Raw genomic sequence first — 13,064 nt, forward strand, 5'->3', positions numbered from 1 at the left:
GGTGGAACCCCAGAGTTGTAGAAAGAGACAAGGGAGTTGAATATTTAAGATAGAATGGGACATGCTGTGTTGACAACAATCCCAAAATCTCAGAGGATTTAAAACTTCAAGATCTACTTCTCGCTCACACTACATATCCATTGCAAGCTACCTGGGCAGTTCTGCTTCTCCTACTCAGTCAGGGACCCAGGCTGATAGAAGCTGTGTCTCTCAAGATGAGATTTCAGGGTTCACTCCAGGGGATAAAGGGATACTAGAGAATCACTCCCCAGTCCAGAGCCAATACAAGTCTTCTGCTCATGGTGCATAGGCAAGAAATAGTCATATGGATAACCACAAGGGGGGCCTAGGACATATTGGAGAGCAAATAGAATACTAGCTGAGTTAGAATTCCAACCTCACTGTTTACAATCTAGGACAAATTACAGCATAGTGCCTAAGGCACTTGACTGCTAACCAGAAGGCTGGCGGTTCAAACCCACCAGCCACTCCTCGGATGGAAGGTTGAGCAATCAACTTCCATAGTGATAGTTGTTGTTGTTATGTGCCATCGAGTGGGCCCCGACTCATAGCAACTCCTCCTTGGGTTTCCTAGGTGGTATCACTACGGAAGTAGATTGCCCAACCTTCCTTCCGAGGAATGGCTGGTGGGTTTGAACCGTCAGCCTCTGGTTAGCAATCAAGTGCCTCAGGCACTAAACTACCAGAGCTCCCTCCTTCATAGTGATACTGCCTCAGAAACCCAAGGAGGGGTCGCTATGAGTTGGGTCCAACTCCACGGCACACAACAACAAGAACAGTATAAAATGGTAATAATAATAGAGTTACTTCAGTATTTTTGTGAGGATTAAGTGAGATGTTTTATTTATAATACATAGTACACTTCTGGCATTTCATAGTATACTTCTGACATGGGCTCAGTAAATGAAATCTACTATTGCTATTACACTAATAACAATAGTGATAATGGTCCTGCTGTTGTTTTTTGGGCCTACAACTTTGTGGGTCCAAAAGACATCAAAGCAAAGTTAGGTTCAAGCAGAAGCCATTTCATGAGTGGCTTTTCTCACTGTGGGAACACTATATTTGTCAATTTTTTCTTTTGTATCCCTGAAAATAAATGTTAGATGTCGAATAGTTATGAGAACAAGACCAAGATGAATTGGTAGAAAAAATAAGTTTTATTGAAACATCCGTCCAGTGAACAAGCTGAGGCTTAGAGTAGCATCAGCCCCATCCTACTTCTGAAGGGTGCTTAAATAGTGTTTTGATACAGGAGGTCATTTGCCTATTTCAAAAGAACCAATCCTAAGTGTTGAAGGGGAACTAAATGCAAAAGGGGGTGGGGACAAGATAAGCACAGGGACAGAGACAAAGGATCCAAGCAGAAACTGGGAGGGGGGTGGGGGCTGCCTCTGGGGGGGGGGCAAAGAGCTTCACTGGAAGCTGGGAGTTTGGGAAGAACTGGGAAATGAACAAAGAGCTTCACCAGAAACGGCGGGGGGGGGGCACCTGAAGAGCAGGAAAGAACACAAAGGATCTAAGTAGAAATTAGGGGGTGGAGACTAGGAAGGTACTGGGAGAGATGGAGACAGAAACTTAGTAGATTCTGGCAGGCTGGGTAGAGGGTGAAGGATTTATCTATCAATAAACAGATTTTAATCTTTGTTCTTCGGTCTTCTTTTTTTATTACCTTAAAAGAAGAAGAAGTAGAAGAACTGATACATTTAAACTGAGGTATTGGAGAGATCTGGCAAGATGGCGGACTAGGCAGAAAGACTGCATAGACCCTCTTCAACAAAGAAAAGGGAAACCAATTAACACAGACACAGAAGATAAACTGAGGTATTGGCAAAGTATATTGAATATACTATGAATTTATTATTGATGGCAAAGGACGCTCTGGTGGCATAGTGCCTAAGGCATTTGACTGCTAACCGAAGGCTGGCTGTTCAAACCTACCAGCCACTCCTCAGAAGGAATATTGGGCAATCTACTTCCATAGTGATACCACCTCGGAAACTCAAGGAGGGGTCACTGTGAATTGGATCCAACTTGATGGCAGTCCGCTGCTTTTACTGCAACAATGGCCAAAAGAATGAACAAATCAATCTTAGAAGAAATACAACCAGAATGTTCCCTGGAAGGGAGGATGGTGAGACTTTGACTTGCTTACTTTGGGCATGCCATCAGGAAAGACCAAACACTAGAAAAGAACACCATGTTTGGTAAAGTAGAGGCCAAACGAAAACAAAACAAACCCTCAATTATGTGGATTGACATAAAAGCCACGACACTGGATTCAACATACCAGCAGTGCTCAGGAATACGGTGCAGGATCAGGCAACATTTCATTCATAAGGTTGCCATGAGCAGAACCGACTCAACAGCAATAACAGCAAAAATCATTTTGAATACCCACTACCATGTTCCAAACCTTATGCAAAGTACTAAACATCAAAAGATGAATAAGACCCCAGTTCCACACTCTACAGGGAGACAGATAAGCTCTCTGGGAGCTCTGGGATAGTGCCTAGTAGACTAGGGAAAGATTCAGTCACAAAGGGCTTGGTGGAGGAAATGATGACTGAAGGGCATCAGTTATCAGGCAAGGGTGTGATCCACACAAGGGAGACCAACCCAGCAGGAAAGAGAATGTGCAAAGATACAGAGAGAACTTGGTGCTTTCTATCATTCAACAAGACCAGAGCATTGAGTAGGAGGGGAAGGGGCAAGAGATGGGACCAGAGAGGATTTCTACACAAGGCTGTAAAATGCTTTATCCCAATGACAGCCATTGCAGAAGTTTAAACAGGACAGTAATGTGACCCAATTTTGCATGTGTGTGTGTGTGTGTGTGTGTGTAACAATCTATTGATGTGAGCAAGCTCAGTGGAAGGCAAGCCAGAGGGGGAAATATACATCAACCTAAGCAAAAAATATAAGGACTGAACTAAGTTAGTGGGAGTAGAGATTGAGGAAAAGAAAAAAAAAGTCTGAAAAATGAAAAATTGGTAGAATTCACAAGACATGCTAGCTGGTTGAACTGTGGTATGGCTTAGGAAATTGGGTTGCTAATGGGTGCCATCAAATCAATTCTGACACACAGCAACTTCATATGACAGAGTAGGATTTTCTTGATTGCCATCTGTCTGAAAACAGATTGCCAGATTTTTCTCCTGCAGAGACACTGGGTGGATTCCAACAGTCAAACTTTGGTTAGCAGCTGAGCACTTAATTGTTGTGCTACCAGGGATCCGTAGATATCTGTGAAGGGAATAATAATACAGTGAAATTTGTGAGAGCTAGAACTTGACAGTACTGCCTTGATTTTCCAGGTTTCACAAGTTTTCTGCCTTTGACGGGGTGCACTCTCACTATTTTTCTATCGCTTGTTTTAGTGAGAAACATTTGAGTTTTCCTCCTCTGACTGGTTTTTGCCTTACACAGGTTCCAGCTTTCTCATGTTTTACTGTATTATGCACTGAAGTGGACGGAAAACAGTATGTAGAGAAAAGATCAAAAGCTCACTTTTCAATTGTTCATGCTGAGGTTCCTGGGGGACATAGAAGTGGAGAAATTAAGCATGTATTAGGTATATGGTCTGGCTCTGGAAAGAAATCTAGGATGGAGATAAACATTTGGGAATTTCAGCATGGATAGGGGCTAGCTGAGGACATGAAATTGGATGAAGCCACCTGAGAAAGTAAATAGAGTGAAAAGAAAAGATGGCCAAAATCCAAAGCTCAGAAAACCCTATCTAGAGAGTGAGTGGGATAAGATTTTCTTGTGAGTGTATCTGATCAGAAGACATCAGGAAGGTAATTTAAAAATCAAGAGCATTTGAAGTCACTAAAGCCAGGAAAGGCGTGGTCAGCAGGATCAAAGTCTGCCAGAACACTAATAACAAGGATTTAAAAAATGGCTTAAGCAGCACAGATGTCATGAATGACCACCCTGGGAACAGTTCTAGCACAACAGAAGAGGCAGACACCATACTGTGGTGGTCTGACAAGGGGCGGGGGGCTGTGAGGAAGGGGAGACACTGAAAAAATTATTCAATTTACTTGACTGCCAAGGGAATGGTAAAGAAAGAAGGGAAACTAAGGAGAACTTAGAAGCAAATTTAAGCTTTGGGGTTTTGTTCAGGTAAAAGACATCTATGTGCTGAGGGAGAAGTGCCAGTAAACAGGTCAATTGAAAACACAACACAGAGTGTAGAAAACTGATGGCATAGGGATCACAAGGAAGTAGGGAGGTAGGAACCAAGATCCTGGGAAAAGGAATAGCATCAGGCATAAAAGTCTTCTGCATGGGCAGTTGCATCTCTGAAGTTAAAATAAATATCGAAACACTGGTATTCTACCTCTTGTCTCCCCTGCCTACACTGTTACTACTTCTGCTTTCTCTGTCCTGTTCAGACAGCTCCCTCTTTTTCAGGTCCAGTGCTTCCCAGTTTGGGTTCTAATTAGCCAGATATCTATGAGGTAACACAGTAGTGCCTAATAGGCTCAGTAAGCACTTATTGAATACATAAATGTAGGGCAGGGTCTTACCCTGATCAGCACAGACCCTGCATCTTCCTATGATCTCCAGAGAATGGGCCCAGGGGGGGCAGGTGAAAGGAAAATGTGGATACCCTTGCCATGAAGGTTTGTTATTCATTTGTTACTCATTTCACAGACACTTACGGAGTGCATGGCATTGTTCTCATCCATAGAACAGATGGTCTGAGGCAACTGCTACACAAGGACTCCTCCAAACTGGAGGATTCCCTGCTCCTCGCAAATGGCACATCAGTGGCTTGTCACGTACCCATCTGCCGTGATCTGGAGCCCAAATATTCTCTCTGAATCTCGGGCACGGGGAAGCAGATCATGACCAATTTTTACTTCTGTCAACAAGAGCTGAGGAGTAATTATGCCCAATTGATATAAGCAGCTTCAATTGCCTTCAGAATTTGGCCTGAAGCCCAATTATATTTCTCTAGCTTATGCCACAGTACATGAACAGTACAATTTGTCTCATTTTTTGCTCTGACTTTTTAGAATATTCAAAAAAATTTGGCTCGATGAAAACCAACCAAGCGTGTCTTTAAGGATAATTTTGAGCATGATCCACAAGCCAAGTTAATATGATATATATTCTTAGAGAAACGCGATTGAAAGCTTCCTAATACCAGACTGACTCACTGTCATTGAGTTTGTTCCGACTCATAGCGACCCCTCCTTGGTTTTCCCATGCAGTATCTCTACAGAAGTAGATTGCCCGGTCTTCCTTCTGAGGAGTGGCTGGTGGGTTTGAACATATTGCTTAAAAATTATATGCAATGCAGTAAAGCATACTGCATACAAATAACTTAACAACAGTAGCTGCTAGTTGAGAGCCCTGGTGGCATAGTAATTAAAGCATTGGGCTGCTAACCAAAAAGCAGTTCGAACCCACTAGCTGATCCATGGGAGAAAGACTAGGCAGTCAGTTTCTGTAAAGATTTTATAACTTTGGAAACCCTAGGGGGTAGTTCTACTCTGTCCTTTAGGAACCCACTCGATGGCAATAGGTTTAGTTGTTAGGCTGAGTATAAACCTAGGTGTATACATACACACAAAGCAAAAACCAAACCCACTGCTGTAGAGTCACATCTGACTCACAGCGACCCCTCCTTGGGTTTCCAAGGCAGTATCACTATGGAAGTAGGTTGCCCAACCTTCCTTCCGAGGAGCAGCTGGTGGGTTTGAACCGCCAGCCTTCTATACATACACATACATGGTCTCAAATTCACCAATGAGTTGTTTTGTAAAAACTATTTTCTATGCTGGTTCTTTCAAATTTACATTGTATGTTTCCAGAAATAATGCTGTAGAAGGTGGGCAGCTTTCCAGGATCATCTCCAAAAACTAACCAGCTATGGCATGGTATTATAGTACTAATAATAACAACAACAACAACAAATGGCATGGTATAGAATTCCTTTACTCAGAAAGCCCCAGCCCTTTACTGGGATTGGCTGGTCAGCCCCACCCAATCTGACCTTCACTGAGATTGGCTGGGACTGGGAAGGACTCACTGAGGGGCATAGCAAATGTGATAGTTAGGATTGTATGGCAACTTGGCTGGGCCATGATTCCCAGTTGTTTAGCAGTTATGATGTAGTCATTCCCCATTATAAAATCTGATATAATATAATTACCTCCTTGATGAGATCCACTGTGAGTGACCAATCAATTGAAAGGGAGTTTCCCCAGGGGTGTGGCCTGCTTCCCATATAATGAACATCCTGGCAAAGATCTCTGGCTTTTTGCTCAAGATCCTATATCAAATCATTTGGACTTGAATCAGTGGCCTACCATACTGCCTGCTGATGTTCGGATTCATGCTTGCACAGACTATGAGCCAACAATCCAGCATTTTACCTCCAAAGCCAGCAACTTGCTATATTGCCTGCTGATCTTGGCTTCATCAGCCCCTGCAACTACGTGACTCGGGAGAAGCCCGCAGCTTGACATCTGACCTGTGGACTTGCAGCTTGCCAGCCTTTATAACCGTGTGAGCCATTTCCTTGAGATAAATTGATCTCTCTGTCTCTGTCTCTCTCTCTCTCCCTGTGTGCATGTGTGTGTCTTTATTTATGTATAAGCTTCGTTGGTGTTGCTTCTCTAGAGAACCCAGCCTAAGATATCAAGTGACAGATGAAAACTCTAGAACATGGAATCTCAGGTGGGGCTCCTCTTGACCAGACCCAGAAGAGGAGCATGCCCTGGACCCTATGTTATGACTTTCTTGGACTGTGTAAACCTGTGGCAGAGGAATGGCTGTGATGGCACCACAATAAGCAGAGATTGATAAGCAGAGACTACATGATAGCAGCAGAGTGTAATAGCCAAACCCAACTGAGAAACCAGCTAAGAAGAGTTGTATACAGCAGAGCCCTCAGAGTGATGCTGCAGAACAGTTCCTGTTTGAGTTTCCTGATGGGTGAGAATGAACACTTGTGTTCAGAATGGATAAGCAGGTGCTCTTGAGAGGTTGAGACCCCACGGTAGGACTCCTCCCAAATTCAACCTACATATATTTTGTTCTATCCATATCTTTTGTTTATATGCTTCTCTGTTATTAAAGTTGTTATTGCAGATATATTGTTTCCATAAGTTTTCTGTGACCGTTCTAATGACTTATTGAACCCAATAGAGAAAGAGTACAGTGGAGGGAGCAATTGGTATCAGGGTTGTCCTTTCTGTTGCTGTCTAAGAAAATTATCTTATTATATGTATAGTTCAGATGATGCAGGTAGGAACATTCCAGCTGCACTTCTTACAGGACAGATTTATTCATTTTTCTGACAGTCCATGGTGTATTCAGTATTCTTCACCAACACCACAATTCAAAGGCATCAACTCTTCTTTGGTTGTTGTTAGCTGCTGTCAAGTCAGCCCTCAATCCATGGCAACTTCTTGTGTTACAGAGAACTGCTCTATAGGATTTTCTAGGCTATAATCTTTATGGAAGCAGATTTCCAGTCCTTTCTTCTCCAAAGCCACTAGGTGGGTTTGAACCACCAACTTTAGGTTAGCAGCAGCAGATCATGAAACACTTGTGCTATCCAGGCTATTCCAATCACCACTACTCCTTGTCATTACCCCAACTGTGATGGTTATGTTTGTATGTCAACTTGGCTAGGCATGGTTGAGTGGCTGGGCAGCTGAATGTAGTATTCGCCATGATGAGACTGGTAATCAACTCCATGGTGGAATCTGCTATGAGCAGCTGAGTAACTGCCTTTGGGTATGTGGTCTGCTTTCTGTATATAAGGAGAAGTTTTGAGACTGGTCTCTAGCCTATGGCACGCTTGGACCCTGCTCAGCAGGCTGCCATGCTCTGCCGACCTTGGGACTTAAAATGGACTTAAGTTAATGGTCTGCCGTGTGGTCTGGTAACATCGGGACTGTGCCTTTTTTATTTGTCAACCTTGCAGCTTCCAGCCTCAGCAGCCAGCAGCTGTTTGAGTGAAGAAATGCCTCTAGCTCCAGTGGGCCGGGAGCAGGAGGCAGAGCTGGACCCCAAGGTTGAGGGGCTTTCCCCCAGCCCCTAGAGCTTGGCACTTTGAACTTGGATTTAAAGCCTCCAAATTGTAAGAATAAACTCCTGTTTGTTAAGGCCATCCCATTTGTGGTATATTCTTGTCAGAGCGCCACTAGGTAACCAGAACACCAACCATTATATCAATTACTATTTTCCGTTATCTTTCTTCTCCTATTTTTCTTACTCTTAACCTGCGTTATTTGTTTACCTGTTATGTCTCTTCAAGCTTTTCATTGTACCAGCTCTGCTCTAAACTGATCCTATTGTTCATAGCTGCCTATTTACTTACCTTTCTGAACCTCTGAATTACAATTTTTTTTTTTTGTCCTTAATAGTCCCCTAGGTAGCTATAGGTTATAAAGAGGGGGTGGGTGAGGGGGAATAAAGGCTTTCTAGTTCAGGGTTTATAATTATCTGTTTTTCCTGTTCACCTTTAATGTAGAGGCATAAACACATTTCAGTGGCAAGTTCAAATATATGTCAAAAAATCATCATAATATCATAAATTGAACTTTATACTATTTTCAAGGCATTTTTATTCTCGTAACAATTCTAACAGGTAGTGGAAGTATTATTATCACCTGTTTATTAATAAAGAAACTAGAGAGGAATGAAATTAGGTGATTTGCCCATGGTCTCAGAACTGGTGAGTAGATGAGACAAGCTTGCAGTCCATAGGACTCTAGAGAGAGTGTGTTCTTTCCAACCTCTGGGTCTCCATTTCCACAGAGGAAAATGAAGTCACTAGAAAAGAAGTAGGAGTTTGCAGATGACATTTCGTCATGGCACTTTACTCTCCCCAAAGCTCACATAGAACAGGGAAAAGCTCTGACTGAAGTTGACTTAGGGGTCCAGAATCAGATAAGTGACATTTTGATCCTCGCAGCAGTTTTGACCAAGGAATAGTTTGACACAGCCAGAAAAATACAATCTACTAAACTTTCAACTTCTAAAAACTTACAAAATAAATAAATAAATAAAATAATTAATTACAATTACTAAATTACCACCCAGAAGGAAGGTTGGGCAATCTACTTCTGCAGTGATACTGCCTCGTAAACCCAAGGAGGGGTCGCTATGAGTCGGGTCTGGCTTGATGGCATATAACAACAACAACAACCAAATTACCAAATAATAAAATTATTTAATTGCCAAAACAACAAGAATACCCCATCCCTGAGCTCCACCACACTGCCAGTACCAATGCAGGGTGAAGAAATAGGTTGAGGTAGAGTTAAAGGATTTGGGGAGAGTGGCATGTTGTTTAGAGATGGGGTGGTGGTGTTGTCAGGTGCAGTTGAGTCACTTCTCACTCATAGCGACCCTATGGGACAGAGTAGAATTTCTGTGTTGGGTTTCCTTGGCTATAATCTTTATGGGAGAAGATTGCCAGATCTTTCTCCCATTTTAGCATTTAGCTATTGTGCCACCAGAGCTACTTAGGATGTGGTGAGGCCCTAAAATTCTCTAAGATTTATTTAGACCTTAATTAACTCACATCTCAAATTCTTTCATTCATCCATCAGAGTTAAAGACATTGTGGGTACAGATAAGCCACTCCCTTGTTCTCAGTTCCAGACAGGACATGAAACTGTCAATTAAATTTCTAACAGTTCTCAGAGAATGTTCACTAACATACATTTTCATATGAAATGTATATGCTGTATATATGCTGGCTTGGGGAGATAAACATGATGCTCCGAAGAACCTGTCCTAGTTTTGTCAGACTACTAAGAAATATCTTTAATATTTTTCTGAGTAAAAGTAGTAAATACACATAAAATTCAACCAATAGATGAGGAAAAAAAAGAAAGAAAGAAAATTAAAATTACCACAACTGGGTAGAGATTGGGGAGAGTAAGGACCAGAGTAGCTATTGCACATATTACTGATGATAAGGACCAGCGATTTTATGATTTTACAGGATCATTTTGTGTGGCCACATCATGACACATATCTGCATCAAAATATGAGCCAAAATGAACTTCCCATCAGGACAAAAACAAAAAAAAAACAGTTGCCATCTAGTGGATTCCAACTCAGCCACCTCATGTGTTTCAGTGTAGAACCATTCCACATAGGGTTTTCATAGCTGTGACTCTGGTGAAGCAGATCCCTGGTATCTTCTTCTGAGAAGCCCCAGGTGAATTCCAACCACAAACCTTTTGGTTAGTAGCCAGCACCTAACTCTTTGCACCACACAAGGACTGTCCATCAAGGTAGCCAGGTCAAAATGCCCTAGATTGCCTCCAAATCTGTCCACTATACCTGACCCTCTAATATGTGGAAAATCCCTTAGGAAACTTTCAGAAATCCCTAGAGATTTTGGGGCCATAGTTTGAATGATGGTAGGTAAGATGTTCTTAAAGTGTCTGTTAGCTATACCAGCCAATAAATGTGCATGGATGTGCATGTGTTTAACAGACAATCATAAAATAACACAATACAACAGAAAACTACTGGAATAAATACCAGTAAACCAGTCAACGTCTGTCAGCAGTCAGAAAACTAGTAGCTTCTTTGTCTATTGGTACTTGTGGATGCAACTTAATGATTTTTGTACTTATCTGATGGCAGCAGTCTTCATGAGACACTATTAGCACATTAGGTCTTTATTGAGGCTGGCAAAGTAATAAATAATGTTGGTGACTTCTCTTCTGTTCACAAGGTTAATTACTGTTTAATAATATTCTTGTGATGTGATGAGAGCTCTGGAAGAATTATATAAGAAAGCTATTAGGCTAAAATCAGAAGTGTCAACAATCTAGTAATTTATAAGTTGTTGGTAGAACCTAGGAGCTCTGGTAACACAGTGCTTAAGCACTCACCTGCTCCCTGAAAGGTCAATGGTTCAAACCCACTAGCTACTCCATGAAAGAAAGATGTTTCTATAAAGATTACAGCCTCAGAAACCTTATGGGACAGTTTTACTCTGTTCTATAATGTTACTCTGGGAGCTCTGGTGGCATAGTGCCTAAGGCATTTGACTGCTAACCAGAAGGCTGGTGGTTCAAACCCACCAGCCACTCCTCAGAAGGAAGATGGGGCAATCTACTCCCATAGTAAGACTGCCTCGGAAACCCAAGGAGGGGTCTCTATGAGTCGGGTCTGACTCGACGGCACATAACACACACACACACACACACACACAACACATAATGTTACTCTGTTTTGTGATGTAAACAGATGGCTCTTTGGAGGGTCGGAACTGGTAGGGAAGGCTGGGAAGTGGGAGTGGAGCAGTTTGGAATAGCTAAGAAACACAGACTCATCTGTCAGCTTGTCATCCTGTGGTGGCTTATGTGTTGCTGTGAGACTGGAGGCTGTAGTGTTTCAAGTATCAAAAGAGTCAGCCATGGTGGACAGGTTTCAGTGGAGCTTCCAGCCTAAGGCAGATTTGGAAGAAGGAAGAGGCCATCCACTTCTCAAAGAATTGGCCAGTGAAAACCTTATGAATAGTGGTGAAACACTGTCTGATACATTACTGAAAAATAGCCCTGAAGCATTGTCTGATATAGTGCCAGAGGATGAACCCCTCAGGTAAGAAGGCACTCAAAATATGATTAGGAAAAAGCTGCCTCCTCAGAATAGAGCCAACCATAATGATGTTGATGGAGTAAAGCTTTCAGGACCTCCTTTTGCTAATGTGGCACAACTCAAGATAAGAAGAAACAGCTGCAAATATCCATTAATAATTGGAACATAGAATGTACGAAGTATGACTCTAGGAAAATCCAGAAGTCAAAAATGAAATGGAACGCGTAAAGATTGATACCCTAGACATTGTTGTTGTTGTTGTTATGTGCCATCGAGTCGGCCCCGACTCATAGCGACCCCTCCTTAGGTTTCCGAGGCAGTATCACTGCAGAAGAAGATTGCCCCATCTTCCTTCCGAGGAGTGGCTGGTGGGTTTGAACCTCCAGCTTTCTGGTTAGCGGTCAAGTGCCTTAGCCACTATGCTACCAGAGCTCCTATCCTAGACATTAGTGAGCTAAAATGGACAGGTTTAGGCCATTTTGAATCAGACAACCATATGATCTACTACGCTGGGAATGACAAATTGAAGAGGAATGACGTGGCACTCATAATGTTTCAAGATCTGTCCTGAAGTACGATGCTGTTAGTAATAGGATAATACCCATACATCTACAAAGAAGACTAAGTAATATTATTATGATTCAAATTTATGCAACAACCACCAAAGCCAAAGATAAGGAAATTGAAGATGTTTTTACCAACTGCTGCAGTCTGAAAATCTACCGAACAATCAAGATGTGATCATTACCACTGGTGATTGGAATGCAAAAGTTGGAAACAAAGAAGAATCACCAGTAGTTGGAAAATATGGTCTTGGTGATAGAAATTACACGGGAGAATGCATGATAGAATTTTGCCAGACCGATGACTTATTCCTTGTAAATACCTTTTTCAACAATACAAACGGCAGCTATACATATGGACTTCACCAGACGGAGTACACAGGAATCATATTGACTACATATGTGCAAAGAGGCAATGGGAAAGCTCAATATCTTCAGCCAAAACAAGGCCAGGAACTGATTTTGGAACAGACCATCAATTACTCATATGCAAGTTCAAGATGAAGCTGAAGACAATTAAAACAACTCCACAAGAGCCAAAATACGACCTTGATTTTATCCCTCCTGAATTTAGAGATCATCTAAAGAATAGATTTGATGCATTGAATGCCAACGACCGAAAACCTGAAAAATTGTGGGATAAAATCGGGAACATCATCCATGAAGAAAGCAAAAAAGGTCATTAAAAAGACAGGAAAGGAAGAAAAAAACAAAGTGGATGTCAGAGGAGACTCTGAAACTTGCCCTAGGATGGAGAGTAGATAAAGCAAATGGGAGAATCGACAGGGTAAAAGAGCTGAACAGATGATTTCAAAGAGCAGCTCAAGAAGACAAAGTCAATTATTATAATGAAATGTACAAAGACCTAGAGTTAGAAAACCAAAA

The sequence above is a fragment of the Orycteropus afer genome, unplaced genomic scaffold (genome assembly GCF_000298275.1).
Source record: "Orycteropus afer afer isolate SDZICR_OR568_19922 unplaced genomic scaffold, OryAfe1.0 scaffold00088, whole genome shotgun sequence".
In the NCBI taxonomy this organism is placed as follows: domain Eukaryota; kingdom Metazoa; phylum Chordata; class Mammalia; order Tubulidentata; family Orycteropodidae; genus Orycteropus; species Orycteropus afer.